This window comes from Adiantum capillus-veneris, chromosome 25 (assembly GCF_014529385.1).
Source record: "Adiantum capillus-veneris isolate H3 chromosome 25, ASM1452938v2, whole genome shotgun sequence".
In the NCBI taxonomy this organism is placed as follows: Eukaryota; Viridiplantae; Streptophyta; class Polypodiopsida; order Polypodiales; family Pteridaceae; genus Adiantum; species Adiantum capillus-veneris.
This window is the reverse complement of record NC_140955.1, coordinates 111301897-111325833: the sequence shown is the minus strand read 5'-3', so window position 1 is coordinate 111325833 and position 23937 is coordinate 111301897. Positions and strand designations below refer to the sequence as shown.

The 23937-nt window shown below is 41.8% G+C and overlaps 1 pseudogene; it reads right to left on the bottom strand.

The window, feature by feature from the left end:
- Positions 1 to 16498: 16498 nt before the first annotated feature.
- Positions 16499 to 17979, bottom strand: LOC147425475 (uncharacterized; annotated as a pseudogene).
- Between the last annotated feature and the right edge of the window lie 5958 nt (positions 17980 to 23937).

Sequence of the window (23937 nt, the reverse complement as noted above, 5' to 3'; positions counted from 1 at the left end):
AACATAGCTGGTAAGGAAAATCTACAAACGGCAAGGTGTGCGACCCATAGTCTCTCTCTCTCTCTCTCGCTCTCTCTCTCTGTCTCTCTCCGTCTCTCTCCCCGCCCCTCTCTCTCTCTCTCTCTCACACACACACACACAAACACAGAGGTGTCAGTTTTGCTCTCTCTCTCTCAAATTGACGAGTCTCATTGATCTCTCTCTCTCTCTCTCTCTCTCTCTCTCTCTCTCTCTCTCTCTCTCTCTCTCTCACACACACACACACACACACACACTCGAGCGGCTATAGGTCTTATAAACATAGCTTAAGTTTGAAAATTCCATTTGAAAGGTGCATTTGCACTGCAACTCTGTGCAAACGCTCCAAGAGCTGACGTGTGGAGCCCCTCTCCTTCTTGGAAAATTTTATTCTCCATTATAAATAGTATAGATATAAATTGTAGAAAAATGTAGAAAAACATATCTGTATGGCCTTCCAATTTATGTAGAAAGAAAAAGGAACCTTCTATGCCCTTCCAATTTATGTAGAAAGAAAAAGGAACCTTCTGAAAAAGGAAAAGTAGTAGGTCACCCTTTAAATTTGAGGGCTTTTTGTGATTCATGAACCTTATGAAATGCTTTATTGAAACCAGTGTTCACAAATAATCGGTTTTAATGTATTTTAACTTGCTGAATTTGCAAAATCTCTCTCTCTCTCTCTCTCTCTCTCTCTCTCTCGCGCGCGCGAGTACGCACGTACACGCACACACAATTACTTGTTGCGGACACGGCGCTATGGGATGTAGTTGCAGTATATCAATTCTCCTTGCGTTTTCTCTCCCATGATCTACAAGTGATGTGACTCATGCTCTCTCTCTCTCTTTCTCTCACTCCCTCACTCACACAGACACACACACACACACACACACATACACATGCACAACAATAAAAAATAAAGAGCCATGTTCTCCTCTCTCTCTCTCTCTCTCTCTCTCTCTCACACACACACACACACACACACACACACACACACACAGAGGGTGCGGTGGGTAGCAAAAAATATGTATGACGGTCCTCTCTCTTAGACACACACACACACACACACACACACACACACACACTCAAGGCGAGCTTGGTCTTATTTTGTGTCAACAACATCGTGTGTGCACTTACGAAGGTGTTAGAAAATATGACGTAGCTAGATAGATATTTGAGTAGATTACTTAATGGAGAGAGATAAATTTCACACACAAAAGATTATAATGTAGAGAGAGAGAGAGAGAGAGAGAGAGAGAGACTACACACGATATACGTGGTTCACCCAATGTGGGCTACGTCCACAAGAAAGCAACCACTCAATGGCTTTAGTACTTCAAAACAAGAAGTAGTTTACAAAGGGATTTTACCCTTAATGGAGCTCCAGCCTTGCTTCACTCTCACCACCTCACACTCACCTTGTTGCATCAACTTCACACTATGAAATGTGTAGAAATGGCCTCGAAAAGGGCTGCCCTCTCTCATGAGAGGCAGCCATGTGTAGCCGCCCTTGTGTAGATAAGTCCAAATCGGACCCTTCAATCCGCCCATGTGTGGCCGCCCTTGAGAAGACAAGTCCGCTTTTGAATTCGGCCACCGGCCACCGGCCATTGACTTCCGACCACCGGCCACCGGCCATTGACTGCCCGCTACCGGCCAACTGACCAGTCGTGTTCCGACCACTTTTCGGCCGCCATCCGGCCATAATATTCCGGCGAGGGAAAAAAACATTTTTGGTTGTCTCAATTTGCCTGCATCTCAATAAGGATGAAAGGAAACATTCAAACCCTTTTAGCACATTCTCAACTTGGCTAATCGTATTTTCAAGCTCTCAAACCTATTTCTCAACCTAACGAAGCTCCTCTTATAGCTTTTCTCTCTTGGCGAAAAGTGAGGCAAGAGTTGCCTGACGGTTGGATGCATCCCAACTAAGAGAGAGTCGATAATGCGAATCACCAAATCCTGCACCACGTACACAGTTCCACAACCAACATGAGAGCCACGGGTGATGTAGTTGATGAGTGAATCAACTCTTATGCCTCTGCCAACACCACATTCAAGGCTTCTCCCACCACTAGTGTCAAATTTTTTAGTGGCGACTCAATCGTCAGAGCCACAGATACCTTGTTAGAGAAAGTTACAACGTTGGTACCCCAACCAAGAAAATGTCCACCCTTCACCATGGTGTCATCCATTGCACTCACAAGCTGCAAAATGGTTGCTAAACACCAATATAGCCAACTTGCAAGGAAAATTTACAAATGGCAAAGTGTGCGACCCATACTCTCTCTCTCTCTCTCTCTCCCTCTCTCTCTCTTACACACACACACAGGTGTCAGTCGTGCTCTCTCTCTCTCTTCGATCGTTGAGTCTCGTTGATCATTCTCTCTCTCACACACACACATAGAAGACAATATGTGTGTGTGTGTGTGTGTGTGACACACACACACACACACACACACACACTCGAGCAGCTATAGGTCTAAACAGCATAGCTTAAGTTTCCAAATTCCATTTGAAAGGTGCATTTGCACTGCAAGTCCGTGCAAATTCTCCAAGAGCTGACGTGTGGAGGCCTTCTTCTTCTTGGAAAATTTTAATCTCCATTATAAATAGTATAGATAGAATAGTGTATATATAATTTGTATAAAAATTTAGAAAAACATATCTGTATGCCCTTCCAATTTGTGTAGAAAGAAAAAGGAACCTTCTGAAAAAGGAAAAGTAGTAGGCCACCCTTCAAATTTGAGGCCTTTTTGTGATTCATGAACCTTATGAAAAGCTTAATTCGAACCAGAGTTCACAAATAATCGGTTTTAGTGTATTTTAACTTGCTAAATTTGCAAAATCTCTCTCTCTCTCTCTCTCTCTCTCTCTCTCTCAAGTGCGCACGCACACACACACACAATTACTTGTTGCAGACACGGCGCTATGGGGTGTAGCTACAGTATATCAATTCTCCTTGCGTTTTCTTTCCCATGATCTCCCAGTGATGTGACTCATGCTCTCTCTCTCTTTCTCTCTCTCTCACTCACTCACACACACACACACACACACACATACACATGCATAACAAGAAAAAATAATGAGCCATGTTCTCTCTCTCTCTCTCTCTCTCTCTCTCACACTCACACACACACACACACACACACACACACAGAGAGAGGGTGCGATGGGTAGCAAAAAATATGCATGATGGTCCTCTCTCTTAGACACACACACACACACACACACACACACACACACTCAATGCGAGCTCGTGCTTATTTTGTGTCAACAACATCCTGTGTGCACTTACCAGGTGTTATGAAATATGACGTAGCTAAATAGATATTTGAGTAGATTACTTAATGGAGAGAGATAAAATTTTACACACAAAAGATTATAGAGTAGAGAGAGAGAGAGAGAGAGAGAGAGAGAGAGAGAGAGAGAGAGAGAGAGTACACACGATATACGTGGTTCACCCAATGTGGGCTACAACCACAGAAAAGCGGCCACTCAATGGCTTTAGTACTTCAAAACAAGAAGTAGTTTACAAAGGGATTATACCCTTAATGGAGCTCCCACCTTCCTTTACTCTCACCACCTCACACTCACCTTGTTGCATCAATTTCACATTATGAAATGTGTAGAAATGGCCTCCAAAAGGGTTGCCCTCTCTCTTGAGAGGCAGCCATGTGTAGCCGCCCTTGTGTAGATAAGTCCAAATCGAACCCTTCAATCCGCCCATGTGTGGCCGCCCTTGAGAAGACAAGTCCGCTTTTGAATTCGGCCACTAGCCACCGGCCATTGACTACCGGACACCAGCCAACCGACCGGTCATGTTTCGACCACTTTTCGGCCGCCGTCCGGCCATAATATTCCTGCGAAAAGGAATATTTCGGCCCCTAAAGTTTCCCCTGATTCTTGGCCGTGAAAATTTTGGTTTCCGGTGAGTGATTTTTCTTTACGCACGATGGCTTCTCTTTATAATGGGGGTTTTACAAATGTGCGCTTTTACCACATAAAATTACAAGGGGTAAATCAGGCTCCATACTTATCACTAGGCGCATTAGAACTATGCTAAGCCATGCCTTGTTTGAGGATGTGCATTGAGTCTTGTTTTCCCAACCAAGGCTCAAGTTAGTGTGGGATTAATTGAGGTGCATAAGCTTTTTTTTTAAAACTTCAAAGGTTGAAATGAAAGGATGATTGACGTGGTGCATTCAAGGTCATTTCGCCTTTCAAGGTGGGTGGAGAAGTCGTCAGTCCCTTTTCTTTTGGGCCAAACTCACAAATAGTGAGTGAATATATATTGCAAATAAAACAAGGTGAGGAGTCACGATGGCCTGCAGAGATGATTAGTAATTTTTTGTTTAAAGATGAATGTAGCTGAGAGAAGGCTTACTTCAAAGGCAGAGTAAAATCTAACCCTAAACATGAAAATTAAAATGTGGAATTCAGGTGCGAGAGTAAGGCCTTCAAAGATTGACAGACGTGGTATGGGGGATGTTTGTTTTTCTGTCAAGACCGTGCAACACAGCAAAGCAGATAAGCAGAAGCAGACCTTCCCAAGATAATGCAATGAGATATAATGTCATGGCATTGTACCAGCCAATGCCAGCCTCCAAGGACAACTGCCTTCTTCACAACTCCTTGCAGGCCAACTAGAACAGATTTTGTTCGATTATTGCCTATGTAGACGGCTGGATAATCACCATGTGGGAATGTGTTCTTAGAAGATAGATAGCGAATTACTTAGTAATTACTAGAGTAATTACTACAATAAACCCGGAGTGTATAAATAGGGCCCATTAGATTATTATCGGGTTGGTAATTGTTATCACTTGTATTAGCGCTTTGGGCTATCATTGTACTTGAGTATCAGTGGTAGTATTATCGGCTGTACTTTCCCTCTGTAGTCATATTCGCTGTAATCTTGATCTGTAATCTCAATCATGGAATATATTTCAGTGATACTTACTTCTCATCCAGTATTCTGAATCTCAATCTCAATCTCTGAATCTCAATCTCAATATGAACCTTATTCCACTCTATAAGTCTGATTCTTATTTCAGTATCCACATTTCAGTCTAGTCTCTGATTTCTTCCAGTCTGCTATCTGGAATCTTTCCACACTAGTAGCTGAAATCCTTCAACACTGGAATTAGCTGTCTCAAGAGATCAGCTCCAATTCCATTTTGGCGATCACGGTGGCTCGAGCTGAATCTCGTTGACTGAAAGACTCTTCTCCCAGTTGAAGTTTTCAACAATGGCACCAAAATCAAATCGTGGCTGGAAATCTACCATTCGTGTGGACCCAATTACTGAGGAGTCAGGAAGAGAGTCTGACCCCAAGCAAGAAAAAATGACTGACACTGAGGCTCAGGAGGAGTATAGTCAGGCTGATGAGGCGCAGGACTTACAGCACTCTAGTCATTCTCGACGCCGACGGGTAGAACGGGAAGCATGAAAGGCAAAGAGTTCCAAGAATTCTCAGTCTCGCCAAAGAGATGAGTATATCAAGGGCAGAAATAGAAGTCACCGTACTTCTAGCAGAAAAAACAGAGAAGATACTGATACTGAGACAGAGATTGATTGGGATGCTGACACTGACAATTGCAAAAAGGCTCCCAAGCGTCATTCTGAAGCCAAGAAGAGAAGTGGTGGGATCAGCAGTAATCGAAATGATTACAGAGCTTCCCTGAAGATTTCCTTTCCCATATTCAAAGGAGGGAAAAAGGATGATCCAGATGTTCACATACAAGCCTCTTTCGAGCAGAATGCTGAACTAAAAAAATTTTATGAAGATGATTGGGGGGAATATTTTCCACAAACCTTGAAGGAGGCAGTGAGGAAATGGTATTACCATTACCCTGCATGCCAACTGAGATCATATAACAAATTACTTAAGGCCTTCAGGTTGGAATATTCCGACAATCCAAGGGACGAGGATATTCTCTGTGAATTGGATGAGATCAAATAGAGGAATTTGTCAGTCCGCAGCTATGTAGAAAAGATAAAAGAACTGACCAGGCATTTGCAAGAACCGCCATCTGAGAAGAGATTGAGGGCATGGTTTTTGAATGGGTTCAGAAGGAAGAAGCTTAGGGAACAAGAAGTACCAGCCCCTACAAAAAAATTCAATGACCTAGTCCAAAGAGCATTAAAGCTGGAACAACAGGCTAAGAAAGAGAAGAGCCACAAGAAGCAAAGGACCAGTAGCAGTAGCTCGGCTACTGAAGCTTCTGATTCCAGTGCAACGTCCAGCAGCTCCGAGAGCAGCTCCAATGAAGGAACAAAGGAGAAATCACAGAAGGGATCATGGACCAAGAAGATTGAAGAAATGGCTCGGCAGATTGCAGAAATTAGCCACACAAGACAGACGGTTCAAAAGATGGAGACTTGGTGTTCAAGATGTAAATCCAAGGACCACATCTCCACTGAATGTCCACAATGTACCTACTGCAAGGTCTTTGGTCACCTATGGAATAATTGTGGTATCAGAATTCACCATTTTAAGAAAGGAAAAGATCTATCAGTGGTTGCCTACACTGAACGAGTGAAGGTAGAACAAATCAAAGTAGCTCAAGAGGAAAGACCAGGTACCAATGGTACTGGTCAAGGACGTGGCAGATATCAACCAGGAATGGGCAGAGGAAGAGGAAGAGGCAACTTCCAGACCAGGAGCATGAATTGCTATACCTATGGGAAGTATGGTCATTTTGCAGCCCAATGTCCAGATGCACCGGTAACGACTGCTACTGAGGCTAAGGCACCAGAGCCAGTCCCAGTCAGGGTGGTTACCAGGAGCAAGGGAGTAATCATTGAAGAAATTCCATACATTTCAGAAGTAACATTCAATCCTAACAGTAGCAAGTGGGCTCAACAAAGGGAAGTTTGGAAGGCCAAAGGTAAAGAAAAGGTGGTAGATGAGTGGCAAGAGCAGCGGGAACTAGCAGCTAAAATCACAGAGGATTTAGCCAAGAAGCTGCTAGAGTAGCCATAAAGTTCCGAAGCTAGAGTCATTCAGAAGATACCAGCCCAATCCGCTGATAAAGATCAGTCAGCGGCCATGACAGAGACCATGCTGGCTGTAGTACATGGAGTAGCTGATGAAATGGGAGTGGATGGAAAGAGTAGAAGTACTGCTAAATAAGAATGGCAGCGTGAATACACCAGTTCTTCAAGCTCTGACAATCAGTCTGACCAAGAGCGAGAGGAAATTCATGTGAAAATGTGTGATAGAATCCACTTATTCAGGTAGACTACAAGGTCAGGAAGCAATGGGAACCTCTCTCAAGCGTCATACTGGATGGAGGAGCAGGAGTCAACATAATGGGAGCCCATCTTCAGCAAAGAATGGGTATCACTAACATGAAACCAGCACCATTCAAGGTAGGAATGGCAGATCATCGAGTCGTACAGGCGACGGGTATGATTGAAAACATGCAAATAAGAGTTGGGAGGCAGAAATTCAAAACCAGTTTCCTAGTCTTGGATGTGCAGGGAGCATATGGAATGCTACTAGGCCGCCCATGGTTAAGAACAACACATGTTGTTCATGACTATGCAAACCAAACTTTGACCATAGAAGGGGCCGGTGGCAGAATCAAAATCCAGACCAACAACACCAGGAGCTGGAAAAAGGAACTGAGGCCGAAGGAGTTGTGTCAGAAATACAGATCCAAGAAAATTGAGCGAATGCTAGCAGCTATGAACATATTTCCTTTGGCAGAAATCGATTTGAATGCAGTCCTGCTGAACAAAGAGCAAGCTGACAAGCAGAAGAGATAATTCCCTGATCAGTTTACTGAAGTCAATGCAGGTGAAAGAACAGTTCAACTAACTGGAAGAATGGAGGAACCAGTTGTACTAGTATAATGGAAGAACCAGTATGTTCTGAAGAGTACCCACTGGATCAGAATAATGATTCAAAAATGAATGGACCTTCTTGGGACTACACTGAAGAATCGACCAAACGAAAAGGAGGCGGACCAAGTTGGTTGCTTCTAGACGATCAGGAAGTAGAGGAGTGGAACTTGGGATCAGAGGAAAATCCCAGAATGATCAAAGTCAACAAGCACCTCAAACCGGCAATGAAGGAAAAGGCACGGAAAATGTTTCAGAACTATAAAGATGTGTTTGCCTGGGAACATACAGATTTGAAGGGAGTAGATCCTGAAGTCTGTCAGCACCGAATACCTCTGAAACCAGATGCTAGGCCAGTAAGATTGCAAATATACCGGATGAACCCCAACTATGCAAAGAAGGTCAAGGAGGAGATTGATAATCTTCTCAAGGCGGGGTTCATTACGGAAGTAGAAAGCAGTGATTGGTTATTTCCCATAGTCGTCGTTCCTAAGAAGAATGGGAAATTAAGAGTTTGTGTTGACTATAGGAAACTAAATGCCCAGACTATTAAGGATCCATTTCCCTTACCTTTTACTGATATGTTGCTTGATGAGATCGCAGGATATGAGATGTATAGCTTCATGGATGGTTATAGCGGCTATAACCAGTTACAGATCGCTCCTGAAGATAGGGCCAAGACCACTTTCATCACTGAGTGGGGAGCATTCATGTATCTGGTGATACCTTTTGGCCTGTGCAATGCACTAGCTACTTTTCAGCGGTGTATGATGGAGATGTTTAATGAATTTCTTCATCGGTTCCTCACAATTTTCATGGATGACTTCACTATCTATTCATATGAGGAACAACACCTTCTATTCCTAGAGATGGTTTTTAAACGCTATAAGGAGAAGAGGATTTGTCTGAATCCATTCAAATCTGTATTTCTGGTCTGGAAGGGACAGCTACTGGGACATGTGGTTTCCCGCAATGGAATAGACATGGCCAACGAGAAAATACAGTGTGTCCAGCAAGCTAAATAACCCAGAACTGCTTCAAAGTTGAGTTCTTTCTTGGGTTATGTGAATTTCTATAGAAGATTTGTACACAAGTTTGCTTCTCAAGCAGTACCACTATATGAGCTTACAAAGAAGACCAATAAGTTCAATTGGACTGCTGAGTGTGAGGAGAGTTTTCAGAATTTGAAAAAAGCCATTACCAGTAAACCAGTCCTTAGGCACCCGAATTGGGATATTATTTTTCATGTACATGTAGATGCTTCAGGATTGGCAATGTGGGCAATATTAGCTCAGCCCAGAACAGACTATCTGGTCTATTTTGCTAGTCGCAGATTCAGTCAGGCTGAACAAGGCTATATGACTACTGAAAGAGAAGCCCTCAGAACGGTTTTTAGCGCTACGAAGTTCAGGCATTACCTATTAGGGAAGTTATTCCATTTTTATGTGGATCATCAAGCTCTTCTGTTTCTGATTAACAAAGTTATTATTCAAGGCAGGCTGATAAGATGGATGATGTTCCTTATGGAATTTGAATTCAGAATTTTCCATAAGCCTGGCCTAAAACCACTATGGAGCTGACTTTCTTTCCAGAAGTACGGAGGGATATTCAGAATTACCTCCTAGAGATGAGCCAGTGGATGCTGATTTATTTCAGTTAGAAGCAAAAGAATCAGTGGATCCTGAATGGTATGATATATATCAATTCCTTTCCCAAGGTGCCTTTCTGGAGGATTGGAAACAGAATTAGAAGAAAGCTCTGATCATAAAAAGCCTGAAATTTACCATCATCGGAGGAGTACTTTATTGACTAGGTGTGGATGGTATACTTCGATGATGTGTCCCTATGGAAGGAAGAATGCAAGTGATTTTAGAAGCGCATAATGGTGAGTCTGGTGGACACTTTTCCAACGAAGTGACCTACAAGAAGATTTTGCAAGCAGGTATGTGGTGGCAAACACTGATTGTTGATGTCAGAAGTTTTTGTAAAACTTGTGACATATGCCAAAGAATGGGCCGACCAACAGCTGCAGACATGACTCCCTTAATACCAATACAACCATTGGGAGTATTCATGAAATGGGGACTGGATTTTATGGGACCTTTTAAGAAGGTGACTCCCAGGAAGAACAAGTACATTGTGATGGCTACTTGTTATGTTACCAAGTGGATTGAAGCTAAGGCTCTTCCTGACAACACAACCAAGTCAACTGCAAGGTTTTTGTTTGAGAATATTGTCTGCCGATATGGATGTCCAGTAGAAATTGTGACCGATCAAGGAACACATTTTATCAATGATACTATGGAAATCCTATTGGATATGCTTTTAGTCAAGCATCGGAAATCTACTCCTTACTATCCTAGATGCAATGGACAGGCTGAAAGTAGCAACAAGACAATAAAGACTATTCTCACTAAGGTGGTGCAAAAGAAACCAGACCAGTGGGATTTGAAGCTTTAGACTGCTCTATGGGCTTATAGGACAGCTTATAAGGTAACTACTGGAATGACACCATTCAGAATGGTGTATGGTACTGCAGCTGTGGTTCCTATGGAGTTTGTAGTCCCCAGTTTGAGAATGGCTGTGAAGTATGGATTAGACTTCAACCATAATCTTAAGAAAAGGCTGGATGAACTGATGTAGTTAGATGAACTCAGGTAAAGGGCTATATTGGAACAAGAAATTGTTCAACAACGAAGGAAGCACTGGCATGATCGCCGAATTAAAGTTCGAGAATTCCAGAAAGGAGACTTTGTGCTTCTATATCAGTCTAGATTGGGTCCAAAAAAGCCAAATTTGAAGATTTCCTGGGCAGGAACTTTTGAGGTCGATTGGGTCTTCTCCAATGGTACAGTCAGATTGAAAGATTTATCTGGACTGATGTTGCCGGGAGTGTATAATGGAGCAAAGATCAAGCTCTATTATTCACAGACCAGAGAAACTGGGTTAGAACAAGGAACTAAGGAACTAGAGGTTGCTGATCAAGAGATACCAGAATCAGATATTTTTGGACTTTTTCATGTGCAACCAGTTCCAGTTTCAGAACCAATATCAGAAGGACCAGATCAGTCTAATCTTAGAATCAGTACCAGTATGGTTGCACTAGACTGGGAATCAGTTCAGTACCAGTATGGACACACTTTCCAAATTTTAAGCACCAAACGGTCAAATGGCACGCCAGTGGTAATTATTACAAGGATGGGTCGCAGTCTTGTCCAATGCATGTTTGCCACGACAGCAACAACACACACAAGTCTAGGAGCGGCGAGTGGTGGAGGTTTTATGGCGCGAACACGTATAACAGTCAGGAGAGTTAGCATTTTTTCCCATAAATTTCCTGCGTGTCGCTTTCCTCCTATCAACCATTCGCCATCACCGAGCTCTGAGGTTTCGTCACTACAGCGGCAAACATCGACCTCTGATGAGACAGCTGACTGTTAGACAGTCTTACCAGCGACACCAGGAAACGGCTTCGACACAAGTAAGTCATCTTCTCCTTCACCTATTTCATCGTCATCAACCTCACAGTGTATGGGTAGAAGGAAACGCTCAGAGAAGATACAGGAAACTCTTGAGGAAACCCAGGCTATAGTTACTGAAGCCTTCCCGTTCTTCCATACAATAAAATCCAACGATATGTATTTACTGATCACGCAATGACTCTGCTACAACTCTGGGATCTGTGAGTTGTGTTGCAAGCTACAAGGATTTATTTTGATGTAGATATCATCAAGCAAGTTCTTGATTCCTTTGATGCTGAAACTAGCAGTGCTATGGTAAATAGTAGGAAGGTGTCAGTGACACCAGAAACCATGGCATTTGCATTTCGGATGCCTAATGAGCCCAAACCGTCCGTAGCAACTGCGCAGCAAATAAGGATCGCTCTAAAGGAAGATGAAACGGCTAGAAAGAAGCGCAAGGCAAGTGCTCAAGGAGTTCCAGTAGCAGGACTGGAAGCCTCCGCTGCTTACAGGTTTGTAGATGAAGCAGATAGCCTTAAGAACAACCCAACGTATATGTCATAAAAATTGTTTGCTATGCTGTTGGCCAAGATACTGGATCCACAAGTCTATATCAACATTTGTCAAATACTCTCGCATAATGTACTCCAACAAACTGCCAAGCTGAAATCTCAAACTATTTTCAAGGCATGGTATGTCTGGCAATTCTTGTATTGGGCTACTGCTGGAGATGTTAATGAGTAGGTAAAGCAGGCTTGGAGTGAGCAGCCCATTTCTGAACCAAAGAAAATTGAACTGTCCTCAAACGACTAGGAAACAGACAGTCAAATGATTTCCACTGACCTGAAAAGGAAAGCCACTACGGAAGAAGCTGGCAGTTCAAAGAAGCCAAGAATTACACTGAAAAAAAGAAACGAGTTCTTGAAGCAAATAGAAAGCCATGTTAAGGCAGTAAGCACTGAGAAAGCTGAGATGAGTAAAATTGAGCAGCAATATGCTCAGAAGACTGTGCCTGATCAGCCAGTTGTCAAAAATACAATTGCTACTAGATCTGGGAAAGATCATGTCAAGCCACTCACTATTGAGAAGATACCAGACCAGTCAGGGGACAAAGGCAAGAGTCAACTGGATAAAGGGAAAGGTCCAGCATTCTCAACTTTGTCTTGTGGAGTTCCTGCCATTACTGGAAATCCTCTACAACTGGTAAAATAGGAGAAGTTGTAGTAAATGCAAGCTCAGAAATTGAGAGGGCATCTTTGCTCAGTAAAGCTGATTATGCAACTTTACCCTACGTAGCTCCAGTGGCAATATATGAACCTGTTGATTTTGATCCAACCATGGTGAAAGATAGATGTTTAGTATTGATACAGTCTTCTTGGAATACCATTGTCAGTTGTATGGGACAATTGGTGGAGGCTGCTGGATCAGAAGACGAAGTTAAAAAGATTAAAGATGACTTGGCAGAAGCACAACATGAGATTGAAACGCTCCAGAAAGCCTAGGAAGTGCAGAACATACAACACAGGGTACTGGAAGCTCAATCAAAAAGGACTCAAGAGTTGTTGAACAAAAAGTTAGCTAAGGCTGAGTCTGAAATTATGATCATCAAAAGTCAAAGGAATGAAGCACTGAGAGCTGCCGAGAGAGCTGAAACGATGCTCAGGATGAAGCGGGCAGAATTTAGAAAGCCCGTATTGCACCATACAGCTCTGAAGAGTTCGCTGACTGAAAGATACATCTACAATAGCTTGTCTCAAATTTTAAACCCTTCAGGCAATGCTATTTTCAACTTAGAAAATTTAAAGTCCTTGATGGAAAGTATGCAGAGCGATTTGCAGAACAAGGTAGGTGAGTTCAATAATGCTCTGATGAACCAAGATATAATGAATTATATTGAGCAACAGACTTCCCTGGATGAGGATGAAGAAGATGAAGCTGATCAGGAGGAGGATGATCAAGAAACTGGGCATACAAAGGATGATGATGATGCCCCACCACCATCTCCACCTCTAGGACCTGGTACTGGTGGGACAGGGCCAGATGAAGGAGGCCAGTCACAGCCAGACCAGCCAGACCAGAATGAGGGTTAGGAAGAAGGACAGGATAAAGAGCACTAGTCGGGTAATCAGCAGACTGAAGAGGAGCAGCCAGTAACACTGGGAATCAGCCAACTGATCAGTCCCATCACAGCAGAGAGTCTAATGGGAAAATGAAAGTTCAGGATGAGACACCAGTGGTTGATCATCAGCATTCACTGCGGCTCATTACTCTGAATAAGAAACTGAGACATCAAGAAGCCTCCATCACCAGACAGTATCTGGAGGATGATGCTCTCTGGACTGACTTGAAAAGATTTCAAAGACTATATGTGGGAGCCAGGGAAATGGTAGAACATTGGAAATCAACTGCTTTCCATGATAATGAAGCTTGTAGACTACCTGCACATCCAAGTATAGTCCAACTGTTGGAACGAGTTCCAGAATGGATACTCAATGCTAATGAGAAAGTGGCAAACCCGCACTGGCAAAGGCAGTCTACTGCAGATTGTCGGTCCTTAGCTCTAGAACTGGAACTTCTGCTGGGTAACAAACCAACTTATCACTGCATGAAGGATGTTAGGGTACAACTCAAGGAAGTTCTGGTACAAATGCAAGCTGCCAGAGGTGTTTTGGATCAGAGAGTCAAAGCCATTCTTGAGGACCAGACAGCTACTAGTAGAGGACCTCAAATGCGAATGTTAGTAGGTGCACAGGCAACTGCTCTCCGAACCCTGTTCCAGCTAGTGAGAATCACCAGAAAGATGATGCAGTAGGAAAACCAGGCTGTTCTCAATTTCTAGAAAGATGATGCAGCCAGAAAACCAAGTTGTTCTCAATTTCTTGGAATTTGTGTCTGATTCTCCAGTTCTCTTGTATGTTGTTCCAGCAAGAGAAACTGAGCTGCCAAGATTCTTTCCAGCGCTGTATTCTCAACATCAAGAACCAGTTGATCGACTCATATATTTCAAAATAACTGATGAGCTTGAGGATTGGTATGAGCGATCGACTGTGGAATGGAAGACTTGGCAGACATTGCTCAATGATGCTCTCCAAATCAATGACATTCAGGCAATGAAAGAGGAGCTGCATAGGATTCAACTGTGTATGGGCCAGTGGAAGATTCGAGTTAGAGGATTGACTAGGATTACTACTTAGTTGCTACAACTCACGGTCAAATCTTCCAAATTGCCTGAAAAAGACATTGCAGCAAAGCTGGGTCTGGCACCGCAGTACAGGGAGATGGCTGAAATTCTTTTCAAAGCTTGCGTCAAAACAAATCAGCCTCTTCCAAAAGGATGGATCCATATTGCTTCGCATTGTCATAAGCTGGCCTGAACCAGACTGAGCAAGGGCAGGCATACACTCTATGATCCTGACACCAAAACCTATCATTCTCTCACGCCTTATGAGGTAGAGATGACCACAGACGAACGGGATCAGCTTGAGCAGGAGGCCATTTAGAGACTGATTCAGAAGGAGAATGCTAGTGCTGGGACTTCTCAGGCACCATCCCAGTCAAAGAGCAAAGGCAAAAGGAAGACGGTCCAATGGAAGGATACTGGGTAGTTCCATCTCAGAATTAAGTGGCAACTTTTCTTCTCAGCAGGCAGGGAGAGATGACAGCTCTACTTTGGCCTGATGACCGGTCCACCTTGGCCTGGTGAGAGCTCCACCTTGGCCTTTTCCGCTGCCTTCTGCAATCCTTGGTCCTTCTTGAACTCCTACTCGTAATCTTTGAATGGCCATTCTCTATGTGGTCAAGCTGGCATCCCAACATCAGAACCAGACGATGGATTTTTCAGTCTCACATCAGAATCAGACAAGGGAATTTTTCAAAATTTTTGGAATCTTGCCAAAATTCAAGAAAGAAGGGAAGGATATAGATGGCTGGATAATCACCATGTGGGAACGTGTTCTTAGGAGATGGGCAGTGAATTACTTAGTAATTACTATCGTAAACCCAAAGTGTATAAATAGGGCCCATTACATTATTATCGGGTTGGCAACTGTTATCACTTTTATTAGCGCTTTGGGCTATCATTGTACTTGAGCATCAGTGGCAGTATTATCGGCTGTACTTTCCCTCTGTAGTTATATTCACTGTAATCTTGATTTCTAATCTCAATCATGGCATATATTTCTATGATACTTACTTCTCGTCCAGTCTTCTGAATCTGAATCTGAATCTGAACCTTATTCCAGTCTATAAGTTTGATTCTTATTTCAGTATCCACATTTCAGTCTAGTCTCTGATTTCTTCCAGTCTGCTGTCTGGAATCTTCCCACACTAGTAGCTGAAATCCTTGAACATTGGAATTAGCTGTCTCAAGAGATCAGCTCCAATTCCAGCCTATCACGATGACCTTGGTGTGGCATAGGAGCATATACAGCTTGTCATCAAATCCCTCGTCGCTCGCACCCCCTAAGCAGAGCACCCCTTCCTCACTTGCACCACCTCCTTGCCCATACATAGCTCTTTTCTCTGATCACACCTCCTCCATCTCCATCCCTGTGTCCATCTCCATCATCTTTAAATCAAGTGCCCTTCTTAACAAGAGATCCCAATATATCTCTCCAAAATGTTCAAATTAGCATTGATTAAGCCCCAAGAAGCCCCCCGTGGTCACTAGAATTTATGTTTCAATTAGTTTGAGTTGAAATTAAGGATCCATAATTTGTCATACAGCTGAATTGGAAAGCGCACAATACAGAATTGTCTTTGTATGATGATGATAATCTTGGTCTACAAGGATCAAAAATAAGATTGAGCTAAGCTGAGCAGCTCAAAGTCATACAAATAAGGTACAAGTTTTGGATAGAGAGGTAGTCTAACTCAGCAAGAATGTAGGATTTGCGTGGGGATAAAATGCCAATATTCTTGCCTGATCTGATGAAATTGTGCTTACCTCTAGATGGGTGCATGTTGGAGAGAAAGGGCGTGTGGATATGCGCGCGCATGTGTGTGTAGCGAAGAGAGAGCCTGCATTGTGGGCAGAGTTGGGCAATGCTGAGAAGAGGGCTTCCTGTCAGAGATTGAAAGAGAGACGAGTTGCAACCACACGTGAGCTGGCGGAAGCGTCAAGTGACAGCAACGTAAACTTGCACGCCTTCTCCACAGCGTTAATGCACTCCTCAACTCTCCATAACCATGGAGCCATGTCTCGTTGCAAAAATGCTTGTCGTCAACAAATTTTCAACCACGAAAGGAGCTTGAGGATGCAGCGATGGTGGGAAATGAATAAAGTTAGCCGTGGGATTGGGCTGATGGCCATGCAACTGAAGAAACTTGCTTGACTGTACATCATAATGATGAAGGAGTGGAGCTTCTCTTGTCTGGGGTAGATAGTCTGCATTGTGGTTATAGAGTGGTCCAGAAGCTCTGACAACATGGATGGAGGGGGGTATCTACTTGTATGACTGTGATGAAGATGATGATGTGGGGAAGGGCGTGGAGTTGATGTTGATACCAACCTCCAGCATGGAATGGTCATGAGAGTGATGATAGTACATGCTTTCATTTCCCACATGGTTATAATCTGGCCCTCCCGATCCTAGTAAGTCTTCCAACTTAGGCCCATCTTCTGTCTTCACTCACACACCAAAGTTTTGTAGAGCCAATATATTACTCGGATGACTTGCTGCCTCTGCCTGAAAATAGTGTTGACGAGGATCGTGACGATCTTCTAAATCGCAGCCTGCATCGCCGTTGCCTCCTACCATATTTACCACACTTGTGTTCATCAGGTAGTGCGTCTGCACAGGTGAAAACTGCTCCAAATCTTTAAAGTGAGGCCATTATGTATGTACAAATACTTGCTAAGTCCCTTTAATTCACGAGTTGCCTTGAACCTTAGGTGCAGGACAGTCAAGAGGTAAACTAGCTTAGCCGGCATAAGGACAGATTTGTGTATGCGAGAGATAACTAAAGAAGGCCAGAAGAGAAAACATGGTGAGAGTGAAGGAGTTTCGCGAAGCAACGCGCAAAGGTAATAATCGATTTTCAGAAGCAAGAAAACTGCATGCACATTGTTGCAAGGCGTTGTGGATGTTCGATGTCTTCATTTAAGAGGCAGGAATAATTAAGGCTCAAAGAAGCGTGATCAAGGAGTGACTAATTACACTTACTTCAGGGAGTCGCTACTTACCCTGATGCAGATGAATGAGGAGAAGAAATTGCTAAACGACCATGAATGCATACCAGATGAAGAGGACGAGTTGGGAAAAGCTTCTATGACATCTTCATGACTGCTGGTGCCTGCTGAATGTGGCCTGATGCGAGTAATATCAAGCATCTGAGAGGTGAAGGATCCATGATTTTCTATAGGTAAATAAGCAAAGCATAAGGAAGCAGGTGTGCAACTGCTACTGTAGCAGGCAGAACTCAAAGGAGAGCTCAAACTTTCCGCATGCAACTGAGCTGGCGATTGGTGTTGATGATGATCATGATCGGTGCTTTGATAAAGGTTGAGATGAGCGCCTCTGTACACACCTCATGTGCCATGCATAGCATTATGATGAGCGACAGATGCAGCTTCCTCCGTAGGGGATCTTTCCTCTATAGCCAAGTAAGGAGACAATGAGAAGGAAAGCCAGTTGTTGACAGAAGTCCCCATTAATAATCAACACCCCCTAGATGTACTATGATATCTGCAGGTCGACGTGCGAAAGATGCTCAAGAAACAACATTGCCTGCTACATAGCTTGTAGCAAGCTTGACCTTGGTACTTGAATGGTTTAAATCGACACTAGTCAAGCAAAGCTGGAGAAGCTGCATCAAGGATACAATTCTGAAGTCTTCGAATTAGGATGGTTTGACGACCAAGTTATAATGGGTGAAAGGGGGCAAGCTGTAGACCATACTGATGCAAGAAGGTGCGGGCCGTCCGATTTCTGGGTGAGAGAGAGAGAGAGAGAGAGAGTCGTGTGTGTGTGTGTGTGTGTGTGTGTGTGTGTGTGTGTGTGTGTGTGAGAGAGAGAGAGAGAGAGAGAGAGAGAGAGAGTGCCTATGTGTGTCACAATCTGTGTGCGCGCGCGACGATAGAAGAGGCCTGCCCTTGTTTTCCTCCTCTATCACATCGAGGTCATGTCGTCTTGCAACCCTCGCCTTCACACAAAGCTAAAAACCTATTGGCCGTCCACGTGGACCCATATGTCAAAGGACGCCCAACCCAGCCCAACACTAAGTCCTTTTCTTTAGCAGGCCAAAAAACATGCAATTACAGTCCATGCACATGCACATGTCAATCCTTGTTTAACTTAAAAAGTTGAAATGAAAGGATGATTGATGGGGTGCATTCAAGGTCATTTTCCCTTGGAAGGTGGGTGCAGCCCTTTTCAAGAAAATACTTCAAACAAAAGTGAAAAATTCCAAAGGTCTCCAATGAATGACAAGTGGATGCTCTCTCCTTGCTCAAAAATTTTAAGCTCCATTATATAAGTATAAAAGTCAAAAGACTTTCGATTTTACAGAGAATAAATGTTCCACTTCGATTGCACATAACAAGAAAGGGATAATTTTAGTAGAGGTTTTGCTACTTAATGCGAATTTACTTTTTGAAGATATAACAGAAAAGAAAGAATTTTGGTGCAGATTTTGCTATTTAATGGAATTTCAATTTTTGAAGATATGTTTGTCTTTATCTTTTCAAGGGGTTTTTTTCAAGACCAATATTGATATTTTTAGAATTTTTTGGAAATGTGTATTTCTTAAAAGAGCTAAAAAAAAAAAAGGTCACGTAATGTCGACTTGGGGCTATCTCTCATTGAGGACATGCATGGCATGCAAATGTAGGGGTTGTTATCCACGTTAGTGACCATGTGTGTGTGTGTGTGTGTGTGTGTGTGTGTGAGAGAGAGAGAGAGAGAGAGAGAGAGAGAGAGAGAGAAAGAGAAAGAAAGAAATATTTTACTGCTGATTTCATGCACCCATCAAGCCTTTCAAATTTTTTAGATATTATTTTTTGGCATTATAGTGTATTTTAAAAAGGGTAGCAAGATTTTTTTACCCATAAAAAATGAATTAAATACCCAACAAAGACAAACCCTCACATTAGCACCCCAAATGGATAGAGAGATTTCCAAGCTGATGGACCTTTTACCAATTCTAAAATATTTTGATCTTTTTATTTTTAAGAGTTCACATGTGGGCCAAGCTTTAAAATCTATAAATTCTCTAAATTTTGGCAAGAAAGGGTGCCTATCAAAAATCAATTTGAGACAGAGAGGATAATTTTTTGGTGCCCAACAAATGACTCAGGAGGAGGAGAGAGAAAGAGATATCAAAATATTAAGTGTGTAGGAACAATCTAAAGAGACATAAAAAGTCACACGACAAGTCTTCCACAAAAGTGAGTATCTATGGGGAGGGGAGAGAGAGACAGAGAGAAGACAAAGAAGAAGAAAATTTTTTATGCCTTAGAACAATCCCAAAAGATATTTTTGTTTCATCTTCTCTCTCTCTCTCTCTCTCTCTCACACACACACACACACACACACACACACACACACACACATCTTTAAAAAAGGAGAATATTAAAATAATGTAGGAACATTCAATGAGATCTTAAAAATCTATCCAATGGTCTCAAATTTAATACACACACACACACACACACACACACACACACACAGAGAGAGAGATCATAGACATCTATATATATTTTTTTCAAAAAAGTGAGAAAAGGGAGCTCGTTTCTCCTTTATAAATGTCCACTTGAAATCCTAACTTCAACTAGAGCACCAATTTGTCAAATAATATGCGATGATGACGAGTCGTACGTGTATGCACACACAAGCTCCAGGAAAACTGCTATCCACCCAACATGAGAGTGTGAGTGAGTGTGTGTGTGTGTGTGTGTGTGTGTGTGAGAGAGAGAGAGAGAGAGAGAGAGAGAGAGAGGTTTAAAGGGGGACAGGGGGGGGGGGGGGGGGGGCGAGGAGGGGAACGAGGGGATTATAAATTTTTTGAATGTCATAGTTACCCTATTGGAACAATAGCAACATGTCTCAAGACCTATGTGACAAATCTTTGCTTCAAGCATATATATATATATATATATATGTATGTATCTGTGTGTGTATACTATGTGTACAAATAGATATATATGTATACATACACACACACACATATGTGTGTGTGTGTGTGTGTGTGTATATATATATATATATATGTATATGTATGTATGTATACATATAAAAATATATATATATGTATATATGTATATGTATGTATGTATACATATAAACACTATATATATATATATATATATATATATATATATATATATATATATATATATATATATATATATATATATATGTGTGTCTCTCTCTCTCTCTCTCTCTCTCTGTGCACACACATACACACACACGTAAACTCTTGTCTTCTGTACATGTAACCCTCCGCCTCTACCCTTGTGTAGTATTGATGTGAGAAGATAGTTGCAATCCAGTGTATCAACACATTGCGGTGGCCCCATGTGTCTCTCCCTCGACTTGGCAATGAGCCCCCCTCCCCCCTTGCCTCCCTCTCTCTCTCTCTCTCTCTCTCTCTCTCTCTCTCTCTCACCCAAGCCTTCAAGAATCTTTTGGCACCTATCCTTTTGTAGGCAAAATGTCCTTCACTTTGTTGATGTATCTACAATGCACATCTCCTTTCCATTAAGATGCACACTAAAAGTACTAATAATCTCTAAAATCTACAATTTTAGAGCATTTTTTGACTATTTTTACCTGCATTATTTCCTATTAACACGATTTGAGACCAATTAATATAGACTCGCAGCCTCTAAGCTTAGGAAAACCTTCTACAAACACTACTCGCGCAGAAAGCCATCCTGTTGCATAGCTTAAATAACACACACAAACACACACACACATACAATGTTTAACATCACTAAAAAAATTAATTGAGTGACAAATACTATCAAATGTGTTTTAAGAGGGAGAGAGACAACATAGAGAAAGAGAGAGAAGAAGCTGAAGAAGAAAAAGACAAGAGACCTAAAAAATATAGCCAATGACTCTTCTTGAACAAAAGTGCTTACATGCTCGCATACTTTCTTAAGGAGGGAGAGAGGGTGGGATTTTTAATATCGTAGAAACAATCACAATGACCTCAAAATTTGAGAGAGAGAGAGAGAGAGAGAGAGAGAGAGAGAGAGAGAGAGAGAGAGAAAGTAATCGTCCTTCAATGTTATGTATGTGCATGTTTGTGTGTGTATATATATGTACATACATATATACATACATGTATATGTGTGTGTGTGTGTAAGTAAGTATGTATGTATGCACACACACACACATACATGTGTGTGTGTATGTAAGTAACTATGTATGTATGTATACGCCGGGGTATACACACACACATACATATAGACACATGCGCTCACACACACATACACATATATACACACACACACACACACACACACACAGAGAGAGAGAGAGAGAGATCAACTTATGTGTGCCATCTCTGTATCATTCCAATTTTATCAGATGCTTCAAATCTTTGAAATAATTTGAGATTTTTTCCACGATGTTTGAATATTAGATAACTTCTTTATTGACATAATTTTTTTCCTAAACTCTTGACCTCTCCACACGTAATGGGAATGGTCTATGAACTTTGAGAATAGCGGAATTCAGAGAATTAGAGTGAGATTACTTTGAGAACCTGGAGGGTGAACTTAATTTGATGGTAGCAACATAAACATAGTACTTAATTAACTTGGCATGAACAATATTTTTGCAAGAGAGAGAGTATTAGAGAGCATGACAATAGATGATGACTGGATTTACTTGGAGCCGGTCCCCCCTCCAAAAGGCGTTTGTATTATAGATTCTCCCATCTAGAGAGACTTTGTTACAATACAATCTTTGTGTTCCTTGTGACCTTGGTGATGCTATGAAGATGGAAAGCTTCATGCATCACAAGATTAACGTAAACTTTACAAAAAGCATTAACTATCCCAATCCTTAGTCCCAAGGCCTCAAACGCCTTCAAAGTGGAGAGAGCTAGCGGGGAATGAGGGTAGGGAAGAGGATGAAGAAACATTCCATAGGAGAAACAAATAGTTCCTCACTTATCATCACTCTTCTTGCTTAGCATAGCATAATAGCATAGTAATGAAGATGAAGAAGATGACAAGCTTAAGCATTGCAACATGGCTCTTGGTTGGATTTGCATTCCATAGCCAAGAGTGTTGGTGTAGGCCCTCCACTTCTCAACAAACTTGGATAAGGAGATGGAGCTCTTGCATCTTGCACTCCACACAATGAGAGAATGTGTGTGTGTGGGTGTGGGAGAGTATACCCGCCCTCTCATGCTTGGTCTACACCTCTCTCTCTCTCTCTCTCTCTCTCTCTCTCTCTCTCTCTCTCTCTTATTATTCTATTATTTCATTTGGACATGTGTCCTCTTTTTCTTTTTTGAGAGAAAGAACTTAATTATTTATTTTTATGTATCTAAATTCTCATTGGACCCCTTTAAAACCTAACCAATAGCATTCAAGCATATCATGAGGGCGACATGCGGTGGATCATTTGAAGATGTGTCTTTTATGCTTATTAAGTCATTTGGCTGGATTGAATACTTTAAGGACTTAGTCAATCAAGGAAGCATGTGTATTTATGCTTCTTAGGTCATTTGTTTTTAACTGAATACTTGAAGTCTTACTCAACCAAGCATGGACTTTCATGGCTCTTGAGAATTTTTTTTTGTAAGGTTCCAGTTTCTAAAACCTTAAAGATTGTATAAAGCTTAATTCAACTGATATGATTATTGAAAAAAGCAATGTAGAATTGTCCGACCATGGCAAATATTGGTATTTTTGGAATCTTAAGCACAACAAACCCCGGGCTATAAATTTTCAGAATAGAATTCCAATAAAATCTGGAAAAGTTATGGGGCCCTAAAAGGTTACACTAGGAATTCAATTAGTTAAGAAAAATTGGATGGTTTCAGTAATTATTATTAAGAAAGACTTTCTTGTCCTAAGGTACTAAAAATTACTGATATTTTCAATTTTCATCAATAAAAATCAATGAAAATAGTAAAAATCGATTTTGGAAGCCGAGGGGGGTTGTGTGGGGTAATGATGAACTCTCCCATACTAGATTTAGCAGCAGGGGACGTTTTTGGACGTGTAGGGCTGCTTGGGATGCAAGTTACTGCCACTTTCCAGCCTGTGAGTGCCCAAAAACCTATAAATATGACCCTTGCTTCACAATTTCAGACAGACTCGGAGCCTTGACACACTCTCTCTCATCTAGAGAGGCCGCTGCGTAAAAATCACTAGAGAGTAAGCTCTAGTTGATTAACTTAAACGGTAATTAGCCTAATCCTTCTTAATTAGCAAGGCTAGATTAATCTATTTTGTTAATAAATTAAAGATTAAGCCTATGTATACTCATAAATCCTCTCTTAATTAAATATTCTCTGCTCATTATTGTAATTAAGCTTGGGAATATGAAGCTAATTCATTATCCTATCATATTAGAGCTGAAATTATCCAAATTAACCATAAATTAATGGAAAATATATTAATTAAATATAGATTAAGTTGAGGTAA